This window comes from Aotus nancymaae, unplaced genomic scaffold (assembly GCF_030222135.1).
Source record: "Aotus nancymaae isolate 86718 unplaced genomic scaffold, 86718_ANA_hifiasm-v0.15.2.pri h1tg000010l, whole genome shotgun sequence".
Taxonomy (NCBI): domain Eukaryota; kingdom Metazoa; phylum Chordata; class Mammalia; order Primates; family Aotidae; genus Aotus; species Aotus nancymaae.
Window position 1 is genome coordinate 32,834,154 of NW_026988421.1, and position 14,248 is coordinate 32,848,401.

A 14,248-nucleotide genomic window follows, 5' to 3' on the forward strand; every position below is an offset into this window, starting at 1 on the left:
TGCGCCCGCCGCGGCCTCCTCGCCTTGCTCCCCCTCCTAGTCCTCTCTTCCTTTCCTCCTCTCCCCACCCTTCCTCTCCTCTCTCCTCCCCTCGGCCCTCCTCGCCTTCCCTCTCCCGCTCTCCAGCCCTCCAACCCGCCCCTTTCCCTTCCCCTCGGCGGTCTCCTCCCCCGCGCGCTCCTCCGGGCTTCCTGCCATCTCTCTTTCCGTCTGCCTCACCACTCTGGCGCCCCTCTTTCCCCTCTGCGCCAGGCCCCCAGCTCGGATTCTTTCGTCCTTGGGCCAGGGCGGGGCGCATCCCCCAGCCCGGCGCGGGCTTCAACCCTGCCAGCACGCGCGCTGCTGAGCCAATTGGGTTTGCCACATCTAGGGCCGCCCCTACTCGCCCTGCCTCCTCCTTTCCCCTCTCTCCTGCCATAGCGCCCACCCCGGGCCTCCGGGCTCTTCAGCAGTGCTGATTTGGAACTGACATCCGCTGTCGCCTGGACGTAGGCAGTCTCTTGCCAGGGCCCGCCTCGTCCTGTCCAAAGTTGTCCAAGTTCCTGGTCTCAGAGTAAGAGTCCATCATCCACCAGAGGCACCGCCACCGGTCCCACTCGGCACAAGCTTATCATGCCTACACTTATCCACCCTCTTCCTTGTCATCCTCCCGTCTTGCCCAGATTAAAAATACGCTACCCAACGTGACCAGGACACAAACCCTTCAGCTCCCAAAGTGCTGGGATTACAGGCGTGAACCACCGCGCCAGGCTCAAGACATCTTTCTAAAACATAGACCTGGTTGTTCAATGCACTGCCTGCCCCACTGAGACAGGACAGAGGGTATCTCTTCTCTGTGCCCTATTTCACAATCTGTCCCCAACCAATTTCCGGCTTCCTGGCTTGCCACTTCCGTCCCTTTCCCATGCTGCCACCCAGCATACCAACCCCACCAATCCTTTCAAATTTTCCAGATAAGCTCAGAATGCCCTGCATTTCCAGACCCTACCTGACAGTAAAACTCCTATTTACCCTTCAAGGCCGAATTTAAATGCTGCTTTCTTTTGGTCCAGCCTCTGAGGCTGCTCTTCTAGGCCCCCACTTGGACCATTCCTCTGCAGCAGTTTTGAGCCGGCTACATAATAACTATTGGGTATCATGTCTTATCCATCTTTGCTTGTGTCTGGCACATAGGAGACGCTCAGTAAATGTTTGTGGAACAGATGACTGAGTGGCTGCAGGGACAGCAATGGAACTGAGAGGGCCCCTCTTACCCTGGGGACTGTGCATGCCTCAGACCTACAGCTGACCTCACGCTGCAGAGCTAGTCTTCATCTCCTGGTCATGGGTCCTCTGTCCTCTGGCTTGGATGAGCAGGTCCTCTTCCAGCAGGCTGGCTCCCCTTGGGAGAGAAAAGCTATGTGGTTTCTGAGCAGGTAATGCCTCTCACTGCCAATTGGAGAAGGCTCTGAATGCATTAAAAAAGAGAGAGAGAGAAATGGAAGCTTGCCATCTTGCCCAGGCTAGTCTTAAACTCCTGGGCTCAAGGGATCCTCCCTCCTCAGCCTCCCGAAGTGTTGGGATTACAGGTATGAGCCACTGCATGCATAGATAGATAGATAGATATAGAGAGAGACAAAGTCTCACTCTGTCTCCAGGCTAGAGTGCAGTGGCACGATCTCAGCTCACTGCAACCTCTGCCTCTTGGGTTCAAGTGATTCTCCTGCCTCAGCCTCCTAAGTGACTGGGACTACAGGTGTGCACCATCGTACCTGGCTAATTTTTGTGTTTTTAGTAGAGACAGGGTTTTACCACGTTGACCAGACTGGTCTCGAACTCCTGACCTCACGTGATCTGCCTGCCTCGGCCTCCCAAAGTGCTGGGATTACAGGCCTGAATGCATATTTTAAATGAACAAATGGTGATGTATGACACCTCTGTCTGTGTGCGACAGCATGGTGTAGAGGCTCAGGGTGCAGGTCCTGGAGTCCGACTGCCTGGCTGTGGATCATTGCCTCACTACTCCTTAGTGCTGGGGCCTAGAGGGAGGGCGGCTTGAGCTCTTTGTGCCTCAGTTTACTCATCTGTAAAATCCGTTTACCAGCAAATAGATACTGAGCACCTATTAAATGCTGGGCACTGTTTTAAGGGCCAGGGATTCATAATACACATGTGATTTTGATTAACTGAATACTTACTGTATCCTAGGCACTATGACGAGCACTTTATACTTGTTGTTTAACTTGATCCTTACACCAACCCATAAAATGATTAATAGCTCTGATTTGCTGATGGGGAAACCAGGGCTTACAGGGTTAAAGAAGCTTACCTTTGGGCGCGGTGGCTTATGCCTGTAATCGCAACACTGGGAGGCCACGGCAGGTGGATCACGAGGTGAGGAGTTCGAGAGCAGCCTGACCAAGATGGTGAAACCCTGTCTACTAAAAAAACAAAAACAAAAATTAGCCAGGTTCAGTGGCAGTCACCTCTAATCCCAGCTACTTAGGAGGCTGAGGCAGGAGAATCACTTGAACCCAGGAGGCAGAGATTGCAGTGAGCTGAGATCGTGCCACTGCCCTCTAGCCTGGGTGACACAGAGCAAGAATCCGTCTCAAAAATAAATTAATTAATTAAAAAATAAAACATTTAAGCTGGGCGCGGTCACTCATGCCTGTAATCCCAGCACTTTGGGAGGCCAAGGTGGGCAGATCACCTGAGGTCAGTGGTTTGAGACCAGCCTGGCCAACATGGTGAAACCCCGTCTCTACTAAAAATACGAAAATTAGCCAGGCGTGGTGGTGCGCACCTATAATCCCAGCTACTTGGGAGGCAGGAGAATTGCTTGAACCTGGAGGACGGAGGTTGCAGTGAGCTGAGATTGTGCCACTGCACTCCAGAAGCTGATCATGTTCACAGGAAGGCGGTGACAGCTCAAATACCAGCCCAGGGGACCTGACTCCACACCACATTCAAAGTACATTTATATAATTTCCACATTTTATTCTTGGCTACACTCACAGGGACCCAGAAAGGATAAGCGACTTGCCCAAAGAAACAACTTGTGTCATTGTTGGGACTGAAACCTAGGTCTTCAGATCCCAATTTCAGAGCTTTTCCCTCAGCGTCCCTTAGCATCCCTCTGTCCCCTGGTGGGGAATCCTCAAAACCCTCCAGATGCTGGTATTGAATAGGGCTCAGGCTCAGATGGGCAGCTGGGTGCAAATCTGGGTGCTGGGCTGGTGACGGGGGATTAATGTGAGTGGGGACCTAAGTGAACCAACTGCAAAAGGGAGGGAACAAAATCCTTCCTTTCTAAAAAAAGGCACTGGGAGACTTGAGGGTCAGAGCATCACCTGGTGGGCATAAACTTCCAGCCTCAGGAGTCACATCATGCCTTACAAGGAAGCGCCTGCAGTGGCTTTGGGGTGATATTTTTAGCCTCTGGAATCCTGGAATGTTTTCACATTCTACGGGGCGGTCCAGCGGACTCTCTGGAAAAAGCATACCATGCAGAAAAATTTTGATTCTGTCTAACTCAACAAATATGATCTAGGCACCTGCTAGCTGCAAACAATCTGGATGTGGAAAGCAGAAATGAAAAGGACCAACCTCTGCCCTCAAAACGTTTACACTCTGCTGGTAGGGGAGGGATCAATGTGGACACAAAAGAGAGGTGTAGATGAGGGTTCTAAGAAAATACAAAAGGGAAGGAAGAGAGTATGTGTGAGGGGAGGGCTGGGGAATCTTTCAGCACAAGGTGTCATTGGAGGCCGGATAGAATTTCAATAAGCAGAGGTGGGAGACCAGAGTTGCCAGGAGCGGCAGCCTGCCATGGGTCCAGAGCATCACTGGATGTTATCGCTGGGTGTGTCAAGAATGCATGGCCATGACTGCCATTCTTCAGGGTCATGTCTGCAGCCAGCAACCTTAAGAGATAAGGGAACATCTCCCAAAGAGCAGGTTTGCTTATAACAAAAATGATGGTGGTGACCAGCCGTGGTGGCTCACGCCTGTAATCCCAGAACTTTGGGAGGCCAAGGCAGGTGGATCACCTGAGGTCAGGAGATTGAGACCAGCCTGGCCAACAGGGTGAAACACAGTCTCTATTAAAATACAAAAAAATAATAATAATAAATTAGCCAGGCATGGTGGTGCGCCCCTGTAGTCCCAGCTACTTGGGAGGCTGAGGCAGGGGAATCACTTGAACCCAGGAGGCGGAGATTGCAGTGAGCCAAGATCACATCATTGCACTCCGGCCTGGCAACAGAGCAAGACTCTCAAAACAAACAAACAAAACCAAAATCCTCACCTTAAAATGAGGAACCTGAGACCGAGGCATAGGGAAGTTATGTGATTGATCCGGTGCCACACAGCTCGTAGAAATAGAAATTCCAAATCGAAGCTTTTGACCACTGCATATATCTGAGGCTTCAGCCTTGGTCTGGGAGAAGACAAAACATCAGAGGATTGCCGCTGAATGGCCGGAAAGAGAACGGTCCCGATTTTGTGGGGAGGGTCAGCAGGAAGGGGACTGGGCAAGAGGCCCCAAGAGTGAGTGGGGCCAGGAAGAGACCATAAGAGTTGGGTGTGGTTGCTGCAGTCCCTGAGATCTGCACTTGGGAGCCTGACTGCTATTTCCGTGTCTCCCCCTGCTATGCTAGGGAGCCCCTGGAGTGGGGGATTTGCCCCCTAACTCCCTATTTTATCCACAGCAGGAGCTTTAAGGCAGGAGGATGGCCCCCCAGGGCTGGAGTTGGATGATGCTCTGTGCTGAGTGTTTATTTGCATCACCTCCTTACCTGTGAACTGGCTGATTTTTATTCTATTCAGGCCTTCAACTGATTAGATGAGGCCTACCCACATGGGGAGGGCAATTGGCTTTCAGTCTACCAATGTATTATGTTAACCCCATCCACAAACATTCTTGCAGAAACACCCAGAACCACGTTTGACCAAATATCTGGGCATTCTATGGCCCAGTCAAATTGACGCATAAAATTAACTACCACAGGCAGATATGCAAAGACAAGAGATAGTGAGAGACAGAAAACAGCTGCCTGTGACTCACTCCAGGTCATTCAGCTGGACTTCATCTCTGTAAACACACTGTAGGTTTATAGTACCTTTCTCCCCACTTCTTGGGCAAACTTAAACAGATTTCTGTGCCTTACAATGACCCTGTAGTTAAGCAAGTAAGGTCTGGAGCCAAACTGTCAGAATCGGAATCCTAGTTCCACGTGGGCAGTTTTTTAAAAAATAGCAGCAAATTCTGTGACTTTCCTCCCATCAAGATATTGGGTCTATGTCCACTTCTTTTGAATCTGGCAAGCTTATGACTCAGTTGTAACTAATGGCAGTAACAACACTATATGTCTTCTAGGTCATGTCAGAAAAGGCAACGCAGGCTGGGCATGGTGGCTCACATCTGTAATCCCAGCACTTTGGAAGTCCGAGATGGGCAGATTGCCCTGACCAGGCTGGAGTTCGAGACCAACCTGGGCAACATGGCAAAACCCTATCTCTACCAAAAATACAAAAAAAAAAAAAATTTACCTGGGTATGTTGGCATGAGCCTGTAGTCCTAGCTACTTGGGAGGCTGAGGTGGGAGGATGGCTTGAGCCTGGGAGGCAGAAGTTGCAGTGAGCCAGGATCACACTCCTACACTCCAGCCTGGGCAACAGAACAAGACCTTGTCTCAAAAAAAAAAAAAAAAAAAAAAAAAAAAAAAAAAAAAAATGGCAATGTAACTTCTGCCCTATTTGCCAAAATAAATATGCACTTTAAGCCCTGAGCCACTGTGGAAGAAGTCTGACTATTCTGAGGCCACCATGCTTCTTGTCACATTGAGAAGCCTCTGAAGCACTCCAGTCAACAGTTCTAGTCTTCAGGTTTTCCCAGGCTAGGCACCAAAAGGATGAGAAATGATTATTCCAGCCCCTCCAGCTATCAAGTCAACCTCAGCATTCGAGACTTCCTAGCTGAAGTCCTGATGTCGTGGAGTAGAAACAAAACCCTCCTGCTGTGCTCTCACTAAATTCCTGTGTAGTGATCATGGGTTTTTTGGGGAGTTTTCTTTTTCTATATTTTATAATGGATTTATTTTATTTTCTGTATTTTAAGATTTATTTTTGACATCTTGGGGCCTGGCAGACCAGGGGAGGGACTGCCCCCTCCAAAGCCAGCTAATTTCTTTTTCTCTTTCTTTCTTTCTTTCAGTGGTCTTGCTCTGTCACCCACGCTGGTGTGCAGTGGTGCAAACATGACTCATTGCATCCTCTAATTCCCGAGCTCAAGAGATCTTCCTGCCTCACTCTCCCAAGTAGCTGGGACTACAATTTGCACCACCTTGCCTGGCTAATTATTTATTTTTTGTAGAGATGAGGTCTCGCACTCCTGGTCTTGAACTCCTGGTCTCAAGTGATCCTCCCACCTCAGCCTCCCAAAGTGCTTGGATTATAGGTGTGAGTCCCTGCACCCAGCTAGGCCAGCTAACTTCTGGAGATGGCAAACAACTTGCTTGTAAGCATGCCTTTGACATACAAACCAACCAACCTTGAGTCCATATCCTGAACTGCCTCCCCTATCTGGCTCTTACACTCCAGGAGGCAATATTCCTCTGCCTCAATCATCCCAGGCCCAGGTATTGGGCAATTAGAGACAGTCCTTATGCCCGAGAGCCCACTGGAATTTCTAAGAATAGCCAATCCTAAACCTACCTCACCTGTTTACTCTGCCTCACCCATTGCTTTCCAATGCTTTCCCCTTGCTCCTTCTGCCCCCAGCCAACCTTGGTGCTTCCCCATGTGTCCTTCATTGTATGGGGTGCCTACTCCTCTTGGGAACTGTGAGTAACAAACTATATTTTCAATGTAGTCATCTCCTGAGCTGTTGGCCTTACCGTTCCTGAATAATACCAAAATCTCAAGTACATTTTAAAACATCCTGACCCACAAAACCCACGAGTGTATTAAAATGGTTTTTATTTTTTTTGAGTCAGAGTCAGTCTTGCTCTGTCCCCCAGGCTGGAGTGCAGTGGCGTGATCTCGGCTCACTGCAACCTCCACCTCCCGAGTTCAAGCGATTCTCCTGCCTCAGCCTCCCGAGTAGCTGGTATTACAGTGGCCGCCACCATGCCCGGCTAGTTGTTGCATTTTTAGTAGAGACAGGGTTTCATCATGTTGATCAGGCTGGTCTCAAACTCCTGACCTCATGATCTGCCCACTTTGGCCTCCCAAAGTGCTGGGATTACAGTCGTGAGCCACCGCGCCCAGCCTGAAATGGTTGTTTTACGCCACTAAGTTTTGGGGCATAAGTTGTTATGCAGTAGTTGTAACTGGAACATACAACTTCCCAGCTATATGATATTCTACAAACTTCTTCACCTCAGCCTTTTCATCTGTATAAGAAGATGAACAGCAATCGCACTGCCTCATATAGAGCTGTGGTAAGGATTAAATGAAATATATGTGCTAAGAGATTGTTAAAGCAAACTAAATATAACCTGAGAAGGACTCCTTACTTCTTTCTTTCTTTATTTATTTTGAGACTGAGTTTCTCTTGCCCAGGCTGGAGTGCAGTGGCAAAATCTGGGCTCATTACATACTCCATCTCCCGGGTTCAAGCAATTCTCCTGCCTCAACTTCTCGAGTAGGTGGGATTGCAGGTGTGCACCACCACACCCGACTAATTTTTGTATTTTTAGTAGAGACGGGGCTTTGCCATGTTGGTCAGGCTGGTCTCAAACTCCTGACCTCAGGTGATCCGCTCACCTCAGCCTCCCAAAATGCTGGAATTACAGGCGTGAGTCACTGCACCTGGCCCGTACTTTCATATTTGAGTCCTTGTGGATGAACTGCAACCTAACTTAATAGGTAGACAAGATTGAAAACCTAACTTATGAGTGTGCACCTGTAATGGTAACTGAGTCTTGGCCAATCCTGCAGCCATACTTCAACCATCATACACTGCTGAGTGTTCAAACTGTGTTCAAATAAGTCACCTGTAACCAGTCCAGCTGTTTCTGTACTTTACTTCTGATATTTTTATGTCATTTTACTTTTTTTGACTATAAATTTATTCTGGCCACAAGACACCCCTGTAGTCTCTGAATCTGCTGTGATTCTGGGGGTTGCCCAATTCGCGAATCGTTCATTGTTCAATTAAACTCCTTTAAATTTAATTTGGCTGAAGTCTTTCTTTTAACAAGATCAATATATTCTACCTTTATTATCAATACGGTTTTCTAAAAGAGCTTTGACACCCAGGTCACTGGTTCCCAGGGCATCCCTGGATTGCAAGACAAAACTTGCTGTCTTGAGGTTTCTTCATTCTCCTTCACCATCCTACTAGACTTGTCATCCTCCACTATATCAGAGTCCAATCTCCACACAGTCATTTGGACAGGGAAAGTTTGACATGAAGGCTCATTCACTGTAACAAGGAGTTGGAGCACTGAGGGATTGACTGATAAGACAAGGAGAGGCCGGTGTGGTGGCTCCTGCCTGTAATCTCAGCACTTTGGGAGGCTGAGGTGGGCGGATCACTCGAGGTCAGGAGTCTGAGACCCGCCTGATCAACACGGCAAAACGCCATCTCTAGTAAAAATACAAAAATTAGCGTCCCTAGTAAAAATACCAAAATTAGCTGGGCATGGTGGCAGGTGCCCGTAATCCCAGCTACTTAGGAGGCTGAGGCAGTAGAATCACTTGAACCAGGGAGGCAGAGGTTGCAAGTGAGCCGAGATCGTGCCTGCCACTGAACTCCAGCCTCGGTGATAGAGTGAAACTCTGCCTCCAGGCTAAAAAAAAAAAAGGTGAATGCTAAAGAATAAGGAATAGACTATAGAAGGGGCAGCTCCTAGCCCCTAGGGCTTCCTGCAACAAGCCTTCCTTCCCAGCCTTCTTCCAGGGCCGAAATCCAGACCTTATTGGAGAGCATGTGGCTATGGCTCACTGGAGGGCAAAGAAGTCATTGAGGTGCTGCCCTGGTGGAACTTGCTAGAAATCTGCCATTTAGGTGTGCTGAGGAAGTTACTCACGGGGAGGTACTGCATCTCAAAATCTGCTGCAAAGCCATCCAAAGAGGTGCCAGGGAAAGCCGCTAGCCATGGTGTGTTGCTGATTGCCATGCACTGTAGGACCCAGGCACTAAAGAAGCTGCTCACACCACAGGAACCCACACTTCAGGAGTCTGGGCTGGAGAACCATATGTGCTCCAGGGACCGGGCCATGGAGGAACCTCAAAAATTTCAAGAGTCCAGGCATGGTGGTACACACCTGTAATCCCAGCACTTTGGAAGGCCAAGGTGGGCAGTCGCTTGAGCTCAGGAGTTCGAGACCAGCCTGGCCAACATGACGAGACCCCATCTCTACACACATACACACACACACACACACACACACATGCACACACACACACAGCTGAGCATGGTGTCACATGCCTGTAGTCCCAGCTACCCGGGAAGCTGAGGTGGAAGGATCCCTCAAGCCCAAGGCGGTTGAGGTTGCAGTGAGCTATGATCACACCACTGCACCCCAGCCTGGGTGACAGAGTGAAACCCTGTCTCAAAAACAAACAAACAACAACAACAACAAACCTGCAGGAGCCTGATGAGAGACACACACCAAGGAGAGGAACCCCTCAACCCCTGCCTCCTACAGTGTCCCGCTAGCTCCCTCTACTGACAAAGCTGAGCATTGTGTTAGCTGGAAAAGAAAAAGTGTTTACAGGGCTCCATTCCAGGATTACGGAGCCGTATGTGCAACAGAAGGTATATTTTTCGCTGAGAGACAACAAGTTGGTAACTGGGAGGATCAACGCTCGGTTTCCATATTCACTCCTATATACATTTGAATTTCCATGCAGCAATGAAGCAACTCATATTTCCAACTAAAGAAGATCAACTGTCTTTCTTGTAAGTGAAGAAGTTCTCATCCTCTCTCCAAAATGAGAAGACACACAGTCCCAACAATCATCGTATCACTGGCTATACTAAATACTTACCAAATGTGGTCATAGTCTCTATTATTTTTTACCTAAAGACTTGTAACATTAGCTTGCATGCAACAAGAAATAAAAATGGGGAGAATGAGAAACAAAAACGTTAGTGCTGTGATTTGAATGCTTGTGTCCCCCCTAAATTCTTCTGTTGAAATCATAACCCCACAAGGTGATGGTGTTAGGAGGTAGAGACTTTTGGGAGGTGATTATATCATGAGGGCAGAACCCTCATTAATGGAATAAATGTCCTTATAAAAGAGGCCCCAGAGAGATGTCTTGCCCCTCCCACTATGCGAATACACAGCCAGAAGGTGCCATCTTCGAATTAGGAACAGGCCCTTAACAGACAATGAAACTGACAGTGCCTTGATTTTGGACTTCCAGCCTCTAGAATAGTAAGAAATAAATTTCTGTTGTTTAGAAGCTACCTGCTAACTGGGCATAGTGGCTCAGGCCTGTAATCCCAGTACTTTGGGAGGCCAACGTGGGAGGATCGCTTGAGGCCAGAACATAACAAGATCCCATCTCTATCCCCCTCCCCAGCCCCTCCCAAAAAAGAAGCAGCAGCAGCAGTAGCAGCAGCAGCTACCTAGTCTATGATATTCTGTTATAGCAGCCCCTGAACAGACTGAGGCAGCATGTAAAAAAGTCCATATATACATAACAAACAGAAAGGAAATGTGCAGAACTACTGCTATAGTCCAGGTGGCCAGTCACAAGGCCAGGCTAGTAACGAGTCACAAAACCATAATTGATATCTATGGCTTCCTTCTTTCATTACCCATTCCCTATTTCCCCTAATTTTAGCCAGAACCTCAGATGAGTGAAATTTTGTTCCTGTTGAAGTAACCCAAATCTTCGTTTCTTTTTTTCTTTTGAGACGGAGTCTCACTCTGTCACCCAGGCTGGAGTGCAGTGGTGCAATTTTGGCTCACTGCACCCTCCACCTCCCGGGTTCAAGCAATTCTCCTGCCTGAGCCTCCCAAGAAGCTAGAACTACAGGCATATGCCATCATGTCTGGCTAATTTTTGTATTTTTAGTAGAGGTGGGATTTCACCATGTTGGCCAGGCTGGTCTTGAACTCCTAACCTCAAGTGATCCACCCACCTTGGCCTCCCAAAGTGCTGGGATTACAGGCATGAGCCATCATGCCCGGCCCGAAGTTTCATTTCTGAAGGGCCTGAGATGTCAATCTTCCTGTCTTCTTTTGGCTACTAGTTTCCTATTGACCTTTACTACTGGGCATGGAGGTATCACTTGGTACACCCTGAGGATCCTCTTGTTTCCAGACATAGTCCTCCTACTCACATGTGGCAGACAGACTGTAAGGTAGTTCCCCACTATGTCTGCTTTCTGGTATTCACTTTTTTTTTTTTTTTTTTTTGAGATGGAGTTTTGCTGTGTCGCCAGGTGGCAGTGCAGTGGCAAGATTTGGCTCACTGCAACCTCCGCCTCCTGGATTAAAATGATTCTCCTGCCTCAGTCTCTCAAGTAGCTGGGATTACAGGTGCATGCCACCACATCTGGTTAATTTTTTGTAGTTTTAGTAGAGATGGGGTTTCACTATGTTGGCCAGGCTGGTCTTGAACTCCTGATCTCAAGTGCTCCACCCACCTCGGCCTCCCAAAGTGCTGGGATTACAGGCATGAGCCACTGCACCCGGCCTGGTATTCACCCTTTTATGTGTTCCCCACACCTTGAGTAGGAATAGGACCTGAGACTGACTGGAGCCCAGGCCATGGCAAAGGTGATGGCACTCCCATGGTTACGTTATGCCACACTCCCATGGTTATGTTATGCAAGTCTGCGAGTCTGTCTTGTTCATAGACTTGCTCTAGAGACTCTCCTTGTTGGCTTGATGAAGTAAGCGGCCACTGGTGAAAGCCCGAGTGGCAAAGAACTGTGGAACCCCTCGCCAGGAACTATGAGCAGCCTCCAGCTAGCAAGAAATCAGGCCCCCAGTCCTATAGGAAGGAAATGAATTCTGCCAACACCTTGAATGAGCTTGGAAGAGGCTTCTTCTCCTGCCAGGCCTTCAGGTTCCAAGCAGGAGTCTGAGACCAGCCTGACTCCTTGGCTGGTGTCAACACGGTGACACCTTGGCCAACACCTTGATTGCAGCCTGTGAGTCCTGAGCAAACAACCCAGCTGAGCCCTGCCCACTTTCCTGGCCCACAGAAACTGTGGGATAATAAATGGGTGTTGTTTTAAGCCACTAAGTTTGCAGCAATTTGTTACACAGTAGTAGAAAACTGGCCTGGTGCAGTGGCTCACGCCTGTAATCCTAGCACTTTGGGAGGCTGAGGTGTGTGGATCACCTAAGGTCAGGAGTTTGAGACCAGCCTGGCCAACATAGTGAAACCTCGTCTCTACTAAAAATACAAAAATTAGTTGGGTGTGGTGGTGCATGCCTGTAATCCCAGCTACTCCAGGGTCTGAGGCAGGAGAATCACTGGAACTCAGAGGGCAGAGGTTGAAGTGAGCTGAGATCACGCCACTGCACCCCAGCCTGGGTGACAGAGTGAGATTCCATCTCAGAAAAGAAAAAAGAAAACTAATATACCTCACTATGTAGTAGCAACCCAATTTCCCCTGACCATCTGGACCAATAACTTAATTCAGTAGAATAATCTGTTTTCTGCTTATTGGCTCAGTAGCATAGACCACCAAAATGGACAGTCTCGCCTTCCAATACAATGGAACTTTGTTATGCCACTTGGTTGAAACCTCTTCCCCACATCTCCCACCTTATAGAATGAGACTTCCAAATCTGCAAGGGTCAAGGCTGTTTGCTCTGTCACCAGGGTAGAGTGCAGTGGCGAGATCTTGGCTCACTGCAACCTCTGCCTCCTGAATAAAAAATTCTAGGCTGGGCACGGTGGCTCACGCCTGTAATCCCAGCACTTTGGGAGGCTGAGGCCAGCAGATTACCTGAGGTCAAGAGCTCGAGACCAGCCTGGTCAACATGGTGAAACTCCATCTCTACTAAAAATACAAAAATAAGCCGGGTATGGTGATGTGCACCTGTAATTCCAGTTACTCAGGAGGCTGAGGCATGAGAATCACTTGAACCTGGGAGGCAGAGGTTGCAGTGAGCTGAGATAGTGCTACTGAACTCTAGCCTAGGCAACAGAATGAGACTGTCTCAAAAAAAAAAAAAAAAGTTCTGTTAGTGGGTTACTGGGGATAGTGGTAAGTGGAAGTGTATCCACTCCCACTTCTACCTTTGATTCCTGGATTCATGAGTTCTAGCTATGGAAGAGATAGCATCAAATAATGATTCAAAGCATAGACTGCATGTTGTAAGACAGAATCCAGCTTTTCTGTGTCTTGTAACTGAGTCTTCAGTAAGCCATTCCACCTTTCAACTAGCCCAACTATTTTCAGGTGATGGAGTAGGTGGTAAAACTACTTAATTGCATGGGCACAAACCCATTTCTGTGAAATGAGTTATCTGACCAGAAGTACTGTTATGGGGAGCCCATGATGGTAAATAAGGCATTCTGTGAGTCCATGAGTGCTGTTCCTGGCAGAAGCATCATGGGCAAGGAAGGCAAATCCATATTCAGAATATGTGTCTACTGAGACAAATCTCGGTCCCTCTGTGCAGTGTAATGAACTTGCCACAGGCGGCTGGCTGGTCCCCTCTGTGAGTGGTGCCATATTGAAGGGCTTTGTGTGGGTCTCTGCTGTTGGCAGATTATGCATTCAACAGTGATGTTATCTAGGTCAGCTTTGGAAAAGTGAAGTTCGCATAATTGAATCTATGGGCAGCCTCCGTCTATGCCACCATGGCCATTTTGTTTATGGGCCCATTGCACAAGAACCTGGGAGGTGAGAGAAAGGGGCTGAGTGACATCTAGAGGATGCTGTCAATTCTCCTGCTGTCTGTCATACACAGTCCTAGCAGGCCAGACACAGTGGCTCACGTCTGTAATCTCAGCACTTTGGGAGACTGAAGTCGGCAGATCGCTTTAGCTCAGGATTATAAGACCAGTCTGGGCAACATGGGAAAACCCCATCTCTACAAAAAAATACAAAAATTAGCTGGGCGTGGTGACATACAGCTGTAGTCCCAGCTACTTGGGAGGCTGAGGCGGGAGGACAGCTTGAGCCGATGAGGCAGAGGTTACAGTGAGCTGAGATTGTGCCACTGAACTGCAGTCTGGATGACAGAGCCAGACCTTGTCTCAACAAACAAAACAAAACAACAACAACAACATGAACAGAAAACAGTACTAGCAGATCTTGACGATTTAACATTCCAC

The 14,248-nt window shown here is 48.4% G+C and overlaps 1 long non-coding RNA gene across 1 annotated transcript in view; it reads right to left on the reverse strand.

The window, feature by feature from the left end:
* LOC135273991 (uncharacterized) overlaps positions 1-14,248 on the reverse strand; it is a 27,596-nt gene continuing 13,348 nt past the window's right edge. Inside the window, exons 2-4 of the long non-coding RNA XR_010341763.1 lie at positions 4,289-4,420; positions 2,309-2,420; positions 1-1,447 (exon numbers count right to left, since the gene is read on the reverse strand). This is a non-coding gene — a long non-coding RNA (uncharacterized LOC135273991). The remainder of the gene's footprint in view (positions 1,448-2,308; positions 2,421-4,288; positions 4,421-14,248) is intronic.